This window comes from Perca fluviatilis, chromosome 13, assembly GCF_010015445.1.
Source record: "Perca fluviatilis chromosome 13, GENO_Pfluv_1.0, whole genome shotgun sequence".
Taxonomy (NCBI): domain Eukaryota; kingdom Metazoa; phylum Chordata; class Actinopteri; order Perciformes; family Percidae; genus Perca; species Perca fluviatilis.
Genome location: NC_053124.1, coordinates 10,386,938 through 10,403,078, shown reverse-complemented (window position 1 = coordinate 10,403,078; position 16,141 = coordinate 10,386,938).

The following is a 16,141-nucleotide window of genomic DNA, read 5'->3' as shown; positions in this document are numbered from 1 at the left end:
TGTTATTGACGGCTATTGAAGATTACAACTTTTTGCCAACATGAGAAGAATTTCACATGCACTTGAGTTAATGCAGTGGACTTCTATGGTCTAACACTTTGCATGTTTGACAGAAAACACCATCACCCACCAATGGAAAGGTCTTCCAAGAAGAAAAAGAAGTTCTCATTATTCTTTGTTGTCATCTAATGTTTGCCATATCTCAAGACTAAAACACAGATATGCATCATGGGAAAACCCACAGTGGGAATCGTATGCACGCTGCAACACATGTCTAGGGGAGACAATTTAAGGACATTTCTTCAACTTGCAATTCTATTCCAAGTGATTGCATGACATATTCATTATCATAAAATGCATTTGCCTTGAGCAAGTTTAAAAAAACTGTTTTTTGGGCGCTCTACTGTTTCCATTCAGTCTGTCTAAATCCATACCTCATAAAATACTTGGAAGAAAGCCCAGCTATTGACAATATAATTTCTAATGTTCTCAATGTTATGTGCCAAAGTGTGGAAATGAAAGAAATACACACAATGATCTCTCACACTTACCCAGATAAAGCGAAGATGAAACACTTAACACGCAGTTCTTTTCGTGACCGTGAAATTAACTTGAACGTGTTGCTTCATCTAATAAAATTCAAAAGAAAAAGAGGGTGTTAGAGATGTATGATGAGAAAAATAAAGAGAGTTCCCTGAGCCTGTCCAGCAGTATGGTGCAAGTACAGGTTCACACAGCTCCAGTCACAGAGGCATTAAAATCTAACAGAGGTGTTAAACTTTGGACGACCTGCAGGACACGCTGCATAAAACAGCAGTAAATTATGCCAATGAGGAGAAGTGCAGACTGCTGGAAATAAAAAGTTATGGATGTGGCTGAGAGTGTGCATGTATAGCCCTCTGCAACAGACACATATACACACACACACACACACACACAGTCTTCCTTTGTCTGTCAGGTGGAATAAAAGGTTATGAGTCTGGCTAAGGACATAGTGATCACCACAACCCAAGCCTCTTCATCACATTCCTGGAACAGGCTCTTCATTGCTGTCACACTTTACAACACATTGAAAGTTCCTACAATAGAACATTAGAAGTATTGTAAATAAACTGTGAGGTTACATTGACAAATGCACAAAGCACCTAGCTTTGAGCTGCCGGCTCTGTCGGATGCCTTCTCAATGGCTGTTAATGTGACTTACAATGATGTGAAGAGGACATACATGAGGGAGCGGACAAAGGCTCCTATATTGTAGCTGTGATGCAGTATGCGATATTTCACAGGGCGACGCACAGTAGACACATAGAGCCTTATACTACTGACAAATGGGATTTATGGAACTGTCAAATCAAGATGCCTTATATGACAGCATCACACAGAACACACTAACCTTCAACTTTAGATTGCATTTCATATAAAACTCAGATAATCAGTCAGAGAATGTGTCCTGGTAGACCTTTATCATGTCATCACACTCCGTCTCTGTCACTCTCTCCGTGTTTCTTCACACTCTCAACTGTCAGCTATCAAATGAAGGGAAAATACGACACTTACAGAGATGTGAATGAGCTTTTGGAAAGAACAGACATGTGGGCTGTACTGCTCTCTTCTCAGAAACATAGAAATACAGTAGGCTATTACGCTACTGATTTTGAAAGCTTTAAAGGGCCCAGTCGCACCAGGAAGTGTCACGACATAATTTAACAGAGCATCTTCATGAACTAGGCTATGTAGTTCTAGAAGTTTGGTGATGTAGTGACCACGTGCAGGGCTAGTTGGAAAAGCTAAAGAGCTAACTGCTAACCTGCTACCTAGCTGGGAGCATTCGAGCGCTAGCCAGTCACAATCATTGTCAAAATAGCTAGCTACCTAGTTTGCGCTGTCAGTCAGCAAGCCAGTTAGCTTGATCGCTAACGGGACATTAACTTCATTCACAGTTATTCAAAAGATAGGCCTATTTGTACCATCATCACCTTGTCTCATGCCACTGTCGTGGAGCAGTTTATACACTGACGGAGGTTGTGGATTAGGAGTGGATGATGCAACACAGCTAAGAGTTATGATAGCTTCCTCCATTTTGTACTCTCCGCTTCCAATTCCATCAAAGATGCGTTATTATGAATCCAACTTGGTTTCTTGGCAAGACCCGCCCTGGTGGTGGTCAGCCCGGTCTCATGGCAGTTTCTGATATGGTCACGTCATTGAATCTATTAAGTCGTGGACAGGACACGATAATGTCGGTTTTTTTCGTGTGGCGATTACAAATTTTAAAGCAATGTATTTCAATGGGAAGCATATTTCGTGATCACAGAACAATGACGGTGGCGAGTAGTACTGATAAGGCGAAAGTCTGCACAGGGAGGTTTTTCGGGGTGGTGGATGGGTCAAACAACACAGAACTTTTGCCCCGGACACCGGGGATCGCTTTCCCCGTTCTTCTTTTCCTAACCACAACCGTCCCGTTGTTGTGGCGTTTCATTTCCCCGTTGTTGTGTGCCCCTGCGCCCGGGGATCGCGTCCCGCGATTGGCGGCCTGTTCCGTTGTTGTGGCGTTTCGTTTCCCCGTTGTTGGGTGCCCCTGCGCCTGGGGATGCGCCCAGGGATCGCGTCCCACATGTGGCGGTCCGTCCTGTTGTTGTGGCTGGCGTGTGGCGCCTCATTTCCCCGTAGTTGCATCCCCCAGAGCAGGTTCGAAAATCGTAACCTGTACACGTTCAAAATTTGTGGCGTGTACACGAAATAAATGTCAAAATCGTGACCTGTACACAAATTAATAAATCAAAATAACGTGACTATTTCACGACCTGGCGTGAGACCGGGTTGTGGTGGTGGTGTCAATGGTGCTCCGAAGTCCAAAAATGGAGCTGAAAATCATCGCATTAACTAGATTGTTAATTATATGCAAAAAGAAAACTAATCTTTTTTTAAATAAAAGGCCAGAATAGAATCCAATCTGAGAGCATCTTTTAATACAAACCAAAGATGTATGGTTTGCTTTGGGAAATGGTTGGCAGCAATATAATGTGAAACACACAACATCATCCGTGAGTAGACTAATGGAAATCTTTACTTAAAAAATGATTTTCAATCTTCAACTTCTAATCATAAAAAATGATGAAGTGGCTGTCTGCGATCACATCTTTAACAAAAACATGTTAATGCACATAGACAAATCACAATGAGAGTCATTCTGCTTGGTGACAGCAACAGTTACATGGCTGACTTCACACGTTTTGTTTTCTTGCTTTTTTCCTTCTACTGCTATTCTTCCTCCATCACCTCTTCTGTCTTAAGTGAGCCATTTAGCTGTCGGACTCTCGGAGCTGTCAGAGTCCCCGCTCATCTAAGATTGAAAGGCACTTATTTACCACCGCCTCCTCCCCTCCTTTAGTCTCCTTCCGTTTTCTTTCTGTATTCCACTCTCTATCACCTCGCTCCCTCCACACCCCCCACAAATTGCAAAGTTCGCGACACAAGCCAACCTGTTGTTTTTATCCAACAAATGCCCGCCACTTGCCATTGCAATCAAAGTTAATGAGCAAAGACTCAAAGACTGCGCACGCAATCAGAGGATAAATAGTGACACTCTCATAGTATGCACGCACGCCACGCGCACGCACGCACACACACACACACACACACACACACACACACACACACACACACACACACACACACACACACAGAGCCTAAAGTTTTATGGGTGAGTAGTTTTACAAGCTTACATGGGTTCTTAAAGGAACACAGCGACTTATTGGGACTTTAGCTTATTCACCGTATCCCCCAGAGTTAGATAAGTCCATACATATCCTTCTCATCATGTTGTAACTCTGACAAACACTGCTAGCCTAGCTTAGCCCAGATCCTGGAGGTAATCTAGCCTACTGCTCCCAATAAGTGACAAAATAACGGCAACATGTTGTGATTTGTATAGTCACAGCGTGTACACATAACAAGGTCACATGAGACACCACACCATATTTTAACCGTATACAAACTGGGAACTATATTCTCAGAAGGCGAAGCACTGCTACTTCTGCTACTTGGGCGGAGTGATTTGCTCGCAGCACCTGAGAAGCCCCGTGGGGAGGAGCAGAAGTAGCAGTGCTTCGCCTTCCGAGAATATAGTTCCCAGTATGTATATGGTTCGAAGATGGCTGTGTGTCATGTGACCTTGTTATTTTGTTCACGCTGTGACTATACAAATCACAAGATGTAAATAGGAAAGTGTAAATAGGTTTTATTTTGTCACTTATTGGGAGCAATAGGCTAGATGGAGCCGGTTACCTCCAAGATCTGGGCTAAGCTAGGTGGGGGGGTCAGACAGAGTTACGACACGCACGGAGATGAGAAGGGTATGTATGGACTTATCTAACTCTGGGGGATACGGGGAAAAAGCTAAAGTCCCAATAAGTCGGCGTGTTCCTTTAAATACAGGGTTTATACCTATTGAGACCCAAACTACATCAGTCACTCTGTCATTACTGAGGGCTCACACACGTCACAGCTGTGACCATGATGAATTTCCTCTGCCCTCCTCCTCCTGTCTTCCCCTTACTCTGCCACTTCTCTGCTGCTTCTTTCATACCTCACTTTCCAACTCTACCTCTTAATCCCTCCATCCATCCTCCCTTCCACCCCCGACTATACAGAGTTCACTGTTGGTGTGGCCGCTGTGTGTTTTGGCAGGGCACACTGAGCCTCGCCGGTCCAGCCAGAGTCGGCTCAGCGTGGGCTGGAAAACCTCACGGTGCTCGCCCTAGGCCATCTCACTCACTCACACACACACATACACACACATACACGAAGCAGAGTGTACACACACTCGGGCAACCTACACACAGAGCCACACGCTTCTTATTTTCACCACACAGCTTCAAAAGAGCAGGTTGACCCCTGACAGCTGTCATTCGTTACCGTGCCACTTTGGCTAGGGATCATGCGAGATGCTGTTTTTCCAGATATGCCATAAGAAACCACACATTTAGAGTCAAATCCCAGAGAGTAGAAGAGGTGAATTATATGAAATACTTCAACCTGAACTGATGTGGGCTATGGCCAATGTCAAGACCAGTGCTCACTTTACATTTAAAGTATGAACCTTGTGCTTTGATGGTGACTGAAAATAACCATTTACATCAGTTTACACTCGTAAGGCCATTTGCACCACAAGTATCAGCCTACATGGAGGTCTGTGAACACACTTCATGTAATAAGAGCTAGAGTTCACGCATACTGGAATTTTTGGATTTGATTGCTGATGACAAATAGTTTGAAAGTTGAATTGAAATTTGAATTGGGCTGACTTTTGCGAAAGGAATTATAAACTGGAATCATACCGCTGCTATTGTGTATATTTTTCCATTTTTGATAAAGGGATTAAATACTTTTAAATCAGAGTGAATCTCTGATAGAAATCATTTTAACAGTTTCGGTTCAAGGGCTTGCGTGCGCATTATTCTGTTGTGGTTCAAATATGAAAAATGTGGTCAATTTGAAGGAAAAACATATAGGCTTGAGTGTTTTTCTACCTAATCCATGACTAAGTTACTAAAAAGGTCAGTCCCCAGCTGGTTAACGGTTTGTATAGCCGCTGGAACTCAAGTGGTATTACAAACTAACTTTTAGTGCCTGCCCACATAAATATTCCACTGATCAAATTACAGTATCTATAATGTCAGTCGGAACCAAAAAGTCACATCCACGAGAGACCACTTATGGGCCGCTGTCCTAAATAAAACTCAAACTGATTAGCGCAACACCTGAAAAGCACCGTTGTACTCTCAGCTCCTCACCACGGGGCTTCTCAGGTGCTGCGAGCAAATCACTCCGCCCAAGTAGCAGAAGCAGCAGTGCTTCGCCTTCTGAGAATATAGTTCCCAGTTTGTATACGGTTAGAAGATGGCTGTGTCTCATATGACCTTGTTATTTGTACACGCTGTGACTATATAAATCACAACACGTAAATAGGAACATGTTGACGTTATTTTGTCACTTATTGGGAGCAGTAGGCTAGATGGAGCCGGTTACCTCCAGGATCTGTGCTAAGCTAGGCTAGGCTAGCGGTGGGGGCGTCAGACAGAGTTACGACACACACAGAGATGAGAAGGGTATGTATGGACTTAACTCTGGGGGATACAGGGAACAAGCTAAAGTCCCAATAAGTCGGCGTGTTCCTTTAAATACTGATTTCTTAGCAAAAATCTATTTAGATATCAGTTTGACTGCCATACACACCTATAGAAACTATTAGTAATATTCAGTATTTCTGAATACTGATATTTATTGTTGTCAGTGTGGGAAGGCCTCTGAAACTCTTAACTGAAACCTGTAATAATAATAAATATACTTCACGTCTTACAAAGTTTATGGAAACGGATCAAACTGCTACATTACATCAGTTTAAGAAAAGTGCTTCACACTGCCAATCAGCACCATATCAATCAGCTTTACAATGTAGTATCTGTAATCAAGCAAACCGGCAACTGTCAAGGATGGGGCGGGGGGGGGTCAGACAGCACAGATTGCCTGATTATAGGACTAGACGTTCAGCACCAAATTGTGATTCACTCTCCGAAGATGAAGACGGACTCTCTGGCTGTCTGTTTGTCTGGCATCTTCGATGCAACAGACAGATGATTCATAACTGTGTTTCAGAGCTGACAGGCTGTTGAGACGAAAAAAGTGGAGATGTGGAACACAAGAGGTTGAACGAGAGGGGAGGACAAGACGGTGTGTGTGTGTGTGTGTGTGTGTGTGTGTGTGTGTGTGTGTGTGTGTGTGTGTGTGTGTGTGTGTGTGTGTGTGTGTGGGGGGGTTAGAGGCCTGTCTGATTCTTGCTATAGACAGGTCGAAGAAAAGATGAAGTGAAAATGAATTTTGCACCTTGTCAACCTATTTTTGGATCCTAATAGAGAACATTTCATGCCCAAAAATCGAATTATCCTCCGTGTTTCTATTACTTTACCTTACTGCTTAGAAGACATGATGCTTTTTGTCAGGAGTTGTTACATCACGTATCAGAAGATGTACTTGAAAATGCAAACCAATCACACCATCACATTTTTTTTTCAATAATCCCTTCTGTCCCTCCAGTCCTGTACAACTTTCAATTTCACTGTAGTGTGACAAATCAAATGTCAACAAAATATTTCACTTTTTGTCTCCTTCTTTCATCTTCTGATACTCAGAACACTGAACAAGACAAGCTTACAGTTTAGACATATTCCTTCGTATGCAGCTGTGGAAGAAGTACTCCGATCATTTACTTAAAGCAACGCTATGTAACTTTTAGCTCTACAGGTTGTCTCATTGGAACTACAGCTGCAGCTAAAAGTTACATAGTGTCGCTTTAAAGGAGAATTTCCGGTGGATTTCAACACGTAGCTCTGTTGTTTGTAAAGTTGGATTCAGTAGCGAGAACAATGAACACAATCAGTGTTGCCTACACCGTGTTATCCTCCTGCTAGCGTTAGCACCCAGGACGCTGAAACCGGGCAAATTTTAAACGTGCTTTTAGCCTCTTAGCATGTTCGAAATGTCATTACAAGTGCCTGCCCATGTGAAGTGATTTCTTCCGAGTGACCCCAGTGAATCTGTCTGCAGTAGATGTGAAAGAAATGAATGAAAGTCGTGCTATTTCAGCTCTGTTTAGTTCCGGTGTTCCTGCTATCTCCAACTTCTCCGAATACCGCTCTTTGTGAGCACCTACCAGATGCCCTACCTCGACCGATAACGGCACGACAACTTGTTATTTAATATAAGAAGCTAATACGAATACAGTTTATTTAGTGTTATGTATTTCAAACTGATTACAACTATGAAACTTTACGCTCGTCTACTACACTGTTTAGCCGGTGATGTGCCGTCCATCGTGGCGTCGTCACGTGGTCGTGGTGACGTGTTTGCAAAGGGTCTATACCAACAAGACGCCCGAGTACAAACATAAAATGAAATTCATTCTATTTCTACGCTCCAGACTGCTAACCTCTCAGCATAATTCAATTGTTTACACTCAAATAGAAACTCTTAAGCAACCAGGACTGAAATCTTAGGATTGCCATTTTAAGTGCAGTACTTGAGAAAAATGTGTTTACATCACTGTTTATGTTTATTGACATCTTTTTGATACAAAACCTTACTTATTTGATAGTCCTAAAGAATACCTGACCTCTAATTGTTTCTTGCCTATTAGGCCTTTTTTATTGGCTCCAGGCCTGTAATATTACATACAATCCACTCTGTACATGACTATATATGTATACTATACTAATGCTGTGTTTCATCTGATTTCACAACAATTGTTTGGGACGTTTACCTCGTTATGTGTGTGGCTTTTCTGCATGAGCGTGCATATGTGTGAATGTGATTATGTGCACTCGTGTGTTTCTGTTGTTACTAATCTCAGTGGATATGCGAGTGTGTGTTTCTCTCCTAGCCCCGGGGCCCAGCCGCAGCGAGGTGCCCCCCAAGGCCTCTTCCTCACATCTCCCCCCACCCCTCTATTTCTCCTGTCTATCCACCTCTCCTCCTCCCTTTCCCTACTTGCCCTCCCCCCCCCCCCCCCCGGCCCGCCGCCCCTCCTTTTGCCCTCTTTAGCCACGACACTTTGAATCAAGCAGAAATTAATGCAGATGATGCATTTACTGTCTCATTGTATCCTTCATTCTGTGGATGGATATTGAGATGACAGCAACATTGGGAAAACTACTGATGTTAAGCTTTCAGCTAGGCTGGAGGGTGTTTATGTATACAGTAAGTGTAAATGCAAAGATGTGTGTGTGTGTGTGTGTGTGTGTGTGTGTGTGTGTGTGTGTGTGTGTGTGTGTGTGTGTGTGTGTGTGTGTGTGTGTGCGCATGTGCGTTTTTTTTGTGTGTGTGTACATGTATGTAAGTGTTTGTGTGTCTGTGAGAAAGACAATATGAGCAAGTTTGCCTTTTGGCACATGCCTATTTATGTGTGTGTGTGTGTGTGTGTGTGTGTGTGTGTGTGTGTGTGTGTGTGTGTGTGTGTGTGAATATGACAAAGTTTGATCCTCCCATCACAAGGTTGTGTCTGTGTGTGTACACATGTGCATGCGTCACACTGTAATCCGCCACCTGGAGAGAGCAGAAAGAGGTTATGGGTAATATGTGAACTGCTGTTTGATTGATGAGCCAATCAGAGTGGCACAAAGGATTTCATTAAAAATAGACAACCTGCCACAAATCAGCAATCATCCACACACACACTCTCACTTATTTATCAACAGTTATCAGCGCGCACACACACATCGCACAAACACACATACAGTCACTTATCGACATTTGCGAGGCCGTCAGCCTACCCCACCCACTCATGAACAAACACACATCCAAGCTGAGGGGGCGGGTGTGTGTTTAACATAAGTAACACAAGTGTTATCACAAAGTCAGCAGTGATATTGTGGCTATTTCATCACGACGCGTTTAGAGCAACGAGAATGCATATGGGTCACCGGTTTGCTTTTGGGAAAAACCATGCGTTGCGAATCAAAACCGAACACGGTGCTTTTGATATAGAGTGGGGCTACTTGGACGGGGGTGGGGGGGGGCGGCGAAGAACTCAGCTGGCAGAATTACTTTTTTGAAAGTAAATTAGTTTTTACACCCCGTGAGCCCTTTGCTCCGTTTTGATCTCCTCGCTTTTTAGAGAAGGGGGACCCAGCTGCTGAAACACACACAACAACACACAGAGCATGGTAATAGGCTATACTTTCTCATTAGGGTGACAGGGGTGTATTTTTGTGTGTATGTGTGTGTGTTGGGATACTTCGTTATTATTGATTGCAATAATAAGATATGTGGACACAGATTATTTGCATCCCTGCGCAGAGTTATTGTTATCGGGGGGGTGATGATGTGATTATTATGGTCATATCCACACTGCCTGGGGCAAGACGCTGTCTGACTGAATACGTGTATGTGTGTGTGCGTGCGTGCATGCATGTGCGAGGGAAAGAGAGGGGGAAAGGCTGAGCGACACAGACTCTGAGTGTGCATCTGTGTGCGCCCTGCCATCTCCATGGCATGTCTATGTCTAATTGGCTTGGCTGATTCCACCCCTGGAATCCATTTTACATGGTTTCCAAGGTGACAGCATCCGTTGTCTCCATCGTTGGGTAGACAGAAGCATGTCAGCTCACACACATATGAGCGTGCGCGCGCGCACACACACACACACACACACACACACAGACGCACACAAACACACACATACATGGGAACAGTGGCAAACGTGCAGCAGCCCCAATCCCTGTTAATTAGCTCCATCTATTAGCAGCAAATCCACTAATTAAAGCCGAGCCAAGACATGACCTAAAGAAAGCTATCTACATAAGCCATATGGAGGGCTAAATGTGGAAGGGACCCAGTAATGACAACACGCGCACACACACACACACACACACACACACACACACACACACACACACACACACACACACACACAAACACACCCTCAAAAGAGTTCTGTATGTATAAAAGGAAGGTCGATTGAAACACTTGGCCGTTTCAATCTGCCAACTCTTCGGCTTCTGAGAGGCAGCTGAATAGATGTCATACAGAGGTGTTTTGTGTTCCAGCCTTGATTCGGCTCGTCACAACGAAACGCCACACCACACCGTGAAAGCCACGATTGAGATAGAGACAACAACAAAAAAAAAAACGGGAGAAAGAAAACAGAGTGAATGCAATTAACATGTTTCTAAAAAAGCTTTTTTTACACAAAAAGCAAAGTGTCAAGGCCACGAAGCGCGGTTCAGTAAATGTCCCTCTCATTTATTTTTATCTGCCATCCCTTTTGAAAGGAAAATAACCTCATGTAGTCGCACGCCGAAAAGTACCTATTGGTGAAAAGGTGAACTCAGCGTGAAAAAGGAAAGGCAGGTTTTTCGCATTTAAGTCGGGTTCGGTCTGCTTTTGTTCGCAGGGGGAGTGGAGAGGTTTCGGAGTTGGCTTTTAAGGCGTCGCGCTGAGAAATCCTGATGTTGATAAATGGAAGGGAGGCCTGCTGTGAGGCTCTTCTGGCCCGCAGACCCTCACTCCCTCCCACCCTCCCTCCTCGTCCCCCTTCAGTGGAGACACAACATGAATGAGAATAAACAGGGAAAATAGCAGAAGGAATGATCAAACATTACGATGGAGGAAGATGATGAAACAACAAAGGCCAGATGACAGGTAGTGAGTGTGTGTGATAGAAAAGCCTCCATCTTCTTTAAAGAAGTGAAGAATCTGACAACAGGATGATATAGTTCCACTCAATTCCAATGCAAATCAACTTGTCAAAATGTTTTTGAGTGAATGTTGGGAGTGATCTGCTGCTCTTTTCAAAGATAATGACCCTTTTCTCTGCTACATTCTCTCCTAAAAAGAAAAAAAGGTACCAAAAGTGCTTGATAACCACACTGCGGTTGCCTTATCATTATCATAATCACATCATGATTTAATAAACATAATGTGCTTAAAATTAGAGGTGTGAATACTTTATGGTGCAAACTGAATAATTAACGACATACCATTAACTCAAATGCAATTTTGTGACGCAGCCTGCAAGTTTCTCCATGCTTCTAATGGGCTTGCGATCCACTTGTGATGCATTCCCACACACTCCAAGCAAAGTGTGAAAATGCTGTTTACAAAATAAACATTTTTGAAAAGTCAATATTAAGAGTTAATGTCTCATTGAGATGGATATTTTATGCATTGTCGCATCGGGAGGGGAGCAAGAATTTACGAGGAGAAAATGGATGGAGAGGAAAAAGGCAGGGTGTTGCCACCCAGCGGTTTAAATGCATGAAAGCACATTCAGGTGTCAATCTCCTGGTGGAATTAGAAAGCTCTGCAGGACGCCACTTATTTTCTACCCTCAGCACGCCCCCACCTCCCTCCTCCCGGGGTTCTTTGTTAACCGAGTGATCAGCGCTGTATTAGTGTCGGTATACTGCGTCCCATTTCTCTCCCTCAATTAAAATGGCTTCATAAGCCATTACACTTACTACAACTATATTCATGAATCACAACAATCACACAGGATTTGTATTTTAGCAGTTTGACTGATGTGATCACTGACAGTGGTCATTTGGTGAGGGACTACGGGAGGGGCATACATAGATAGTATAGAGATACATAAAAGGACTTTCACTTTCCTGTAACAGTTGCTACATTGCTAAGGTGATCGTGTGTTCCCAGCTTGGGATTTAATACTTCCAACAGCACAAGAAGATTTTTTTTTCAGGTTACAAGGAAAGTCACTTTACGGATTCGAAAATCTACTTAAAGCTGCACCTGTAAAAATTTGTTTACCAATAGAACAAAATTGTTTGGGGGTTGCTCGTTGTAACGGACCTGCAGAGAATTGTCCCCACCGAGTCTGCAGTTCCCCTCAGCTTTACAAAGCATTTTGGCATCTTTCAGGTCATCGATTTGGTGAGCATTCGTGGCATTACTAACGTACGGCTAACAAGTTTGTACAGTAATATATAAGAATATTGTCAGGAAAAGCCAAAGGATTTTCTCGGTCTCTAAGCACTCTCTCCCTCGGAGGAGAACCTGGTCCGGACCGGGTTAGGTCTCCCGTAGTCTCGCATTGCCAGACCTTCCTGCACAGCGCTGCGGAGGAGGGTCTGGCTAGCCCACACAGCGCTCTGGGATGGGAGAAAAACCTGCTCTGGTTTATTGGCATTTCTTTAAACCAATCACAATCGTCTCTGCAAAGTAGCCTCGGGAAGGAACTTTGTTTTGGTGGAACGTGCGTACGTTCAAAAGTTGTTTTAGTCGCGCAACAGAAAACTCAGATAGGACAGATAGTCTAGCTAGCTGTCTGGATTTACCCTGCAGAGATGTGAGGAGCAGTTAACCATAGTCCAACACAAAGAAAGCAGAAGGCAACGGGCATCCGGCTGAAACGAGGGACATCCGGCAGAATTTCCGGCAGCACCGGAGCAATCCCGGAAGTGCAACGTTGTGGATATAGACTAGGTCTGCAGCAGAAGTTACCATGGTGATTTAGCCAGGTTAAAAGGGAGCCACCTTCGTGTCGTCCTACAGATCACGAACTGGCCTTCTGGATGACAACAAAGTGATTTCAAATCCCTCCGCTTTCGTCTGCCAGGCAGCCTAAAGATCCATCACTGTAGAAGGGCAAAAAAAAAATTCGGAGCCCATTTTCCTCCTCGGTGTATCTCCACTTTAGTTGTCAGCTGGAGAAGGAGCGATATAAAGAACATTGTGGCAGATTATAGGGAAGGTGTGCAGATGGAAAACCTAACTCCCTCCTCCTTTTCCCCACCGTGTGCCTTTTTGGCCACCAAGTCGAGCCTGATGAATGTCGAAAATCTTTCACGGATTTAAATTGTTTACCATGCAGCCTCATGCTCACCACTCTGTCTAATGGGCTGTGTGTAGGTGGCACTTGTATGGTCGTTTCACATTCGACACTATTGAACATGACCCTGTCTTTCATACAGGGGCCGGCCTCCAAACAGTCACAGCTCTGAAAAGACGGTTACAGGTTATGTGCCGCTGTCTCTGTCCTTCTCCACGCCTAGCCTTTTCAATTCTTTACACTTCATCGCTTCTGCCCTCCCCTCTCCTTTCACCAGACACAGCGGCACTCAGTCTCTCTCCCCTCAAATCACCGTCTCCATCTATGAGGGGGGTAAAAATCAATACAACACCAAACAATGGCTTATAGGCCTAAGGGTGCAGTGTGCAGAAAGGTCACTGCTATACATTATGTATGATGGCCAGCTAATGGTCAGTGTGCTCGCTGACAAATGGACTGTATGCATCTCCCCTGTGTGATGATCGCATTCACACCATCTCTCTCACACACATGTACACACTGATACAAAGCTGCACAAGCACCTCCACTTATAGCCAGAAATGGATGTAAACAAGTACATGTAAGCACATGCATATAAACATGTTTAAAGCACGCACACAGACACGGGCACACACACACACACACACACACACAGACAAAACGCTACATTCATATAGTACCTAGAGTGTCCGAAATTGGCACACATTCATTCCCAGGCATGTTCACAGAGGTGCAAACACACTTAAACTCACACCCAAGTAAAAACAGGTACACACAAACACACACACACACACACACACACATATATCTATTATTCATCTCTGTCATCAGTCTGGCCCATGGAGCTGCTTCACGGAGCAGCATCCAAGCTACATATCTTTTATATCACTTGTGAAGATGTATATCTTTGTGAAGTTTTTACCTCGGACCAGTTTTATCCTGGTAGTAATGTGTGTTTGTATACCTTAAATTGAGTTCTTCATTTTGAACTCTTTTATTCTCAATGTCTATCTCTATACGCTTTATTATTATTTTTATCATTATATTCTGTAAAAAACAAAAACGTAAACTGCCTGTAAAACTACAATTAGGCTGTTTGTACACCTTTTTTTTTTTAATGGATGAAACAAACAGGATATAACGTGTCACTATGACAGCTTTAGAAGTGCTGGTTGGTGGATTTATTTTTAACAAATCACAGAGATAGCTATTTAACGTTTTAGCTGAGTCAACTTGTCGCTGGTGATCATATCAATCTTTTACATTACATGTCATTGAGCTGATGCTTTTATCCAAAGCGACTTACAATTAAGTGCTTTCAACTGTGAAGGTTCAAACTCCAGACAACAAGTAGTAAGTGCAAGTACATTAGCTTTAAATAAGCAAAGCTACAAAGAGACATGAAATTGCAGGTTCAAGAATTATTATTATTATTTTTTTTGTATCCGAGGTGTAGTCGGAAGAGATGTGTTTTTAGCTGTTTTAGCTGGTTTTTTTTGGGGAAGATGTGTAGGCTTTCGGCCATCCTGATGTCAATAGGGAGCTTGTTCCACCATCTGATCTTCTTATCTTACTTTCAGAAAGAAAGCAAATAAGCATATATCCAAAAAAAAAGTCAAACTATTCCTTTAAAAACAGGTCACACATACAGTTTATTTGGGGTGCTGGGAACTGTAGCTTTTAGCAAACGTTTCTCAAACAGAAGTAAATTGTTTATTTCTTGGGGGACTATTTTCAGATGTGGATTAATACACACTTGTTGCTCTAGTATTTACAACATCAGGATATGTGTAAGTCATGTATGTGGGATTGAATCCAAATAAACTAATGTGCCCATGTTCATGACAATAAACATGTTAGCCAGTGCAACAGTATTGCTCATTGATCGTTTTTGGACAACACAGAATCTCAATGGCACAGAGGAAAAAGATATATCTGGCTCTGGATACACAGAACGTTGTTTTTTTTTCCCTTCATTGCATTTGTTGACAATAAGAAAAAAATACAGAATCTCAGTCTTCTCCTTTTTAATTACCTTTTAGAGTCTACTTAATTCAGATAATTATATTACAAATGGCTGCAACATCATTGACGTAAATAAATGGTCTCATTTAGTCTGGTCAGTCGTAGAGACTCAAAAGACTTGTTACTGTATCCATCAGACAACACATTTACCTCCCTAATGAGCGCGGTAATCCCACCAATCCAAACTACACCATGCCAGGGATTCAACCTATAGCAGCAGCCATGACGGTGACCACGGTAACAAGACTTGAAAACTGGAAGAAAAGAGAAGGGTGGCAGGGGGGGAAAAAAAGAGTGAGAATGACTAAATGTACAATTATTGCCTGGTGGGGAGCAGAGTACATGCATCAGTATGATGTGGTAATTGGCTGGACATGCTAGTGGGGGCAGAGAGCACATTATTTATAGAGAAGATGGGAACAACATGACAGGAAACACTATGTATGGATGTGTGTGTGTGTGTGTGTGTGTGTGTGTGTGTGTGTGTGTGTGTGTGTGTGTGTGTGTGTGTGTGTGTGTGTGTGTGTGTGTGTGTGTGTGTGTTGAAGTCTCTAAAGGAGATGGGCAAAGAGCGCACAAACTTATCGTTTAATTTGACATGGTTCATCGTTTTGGCATGCGCTAGCCTCCTCTCCATGTGTGTGTGCATGCGTGTGTTTGTGTATGTAAGTGTGTGTGTGTGTGTGTGTGTGCGCGTGCGAATACTCCAACAGGAGAGAGTCTGACCTTCATGTAGGAGGGCTGAAGTTGACACAAGCACGTCTGCACTGG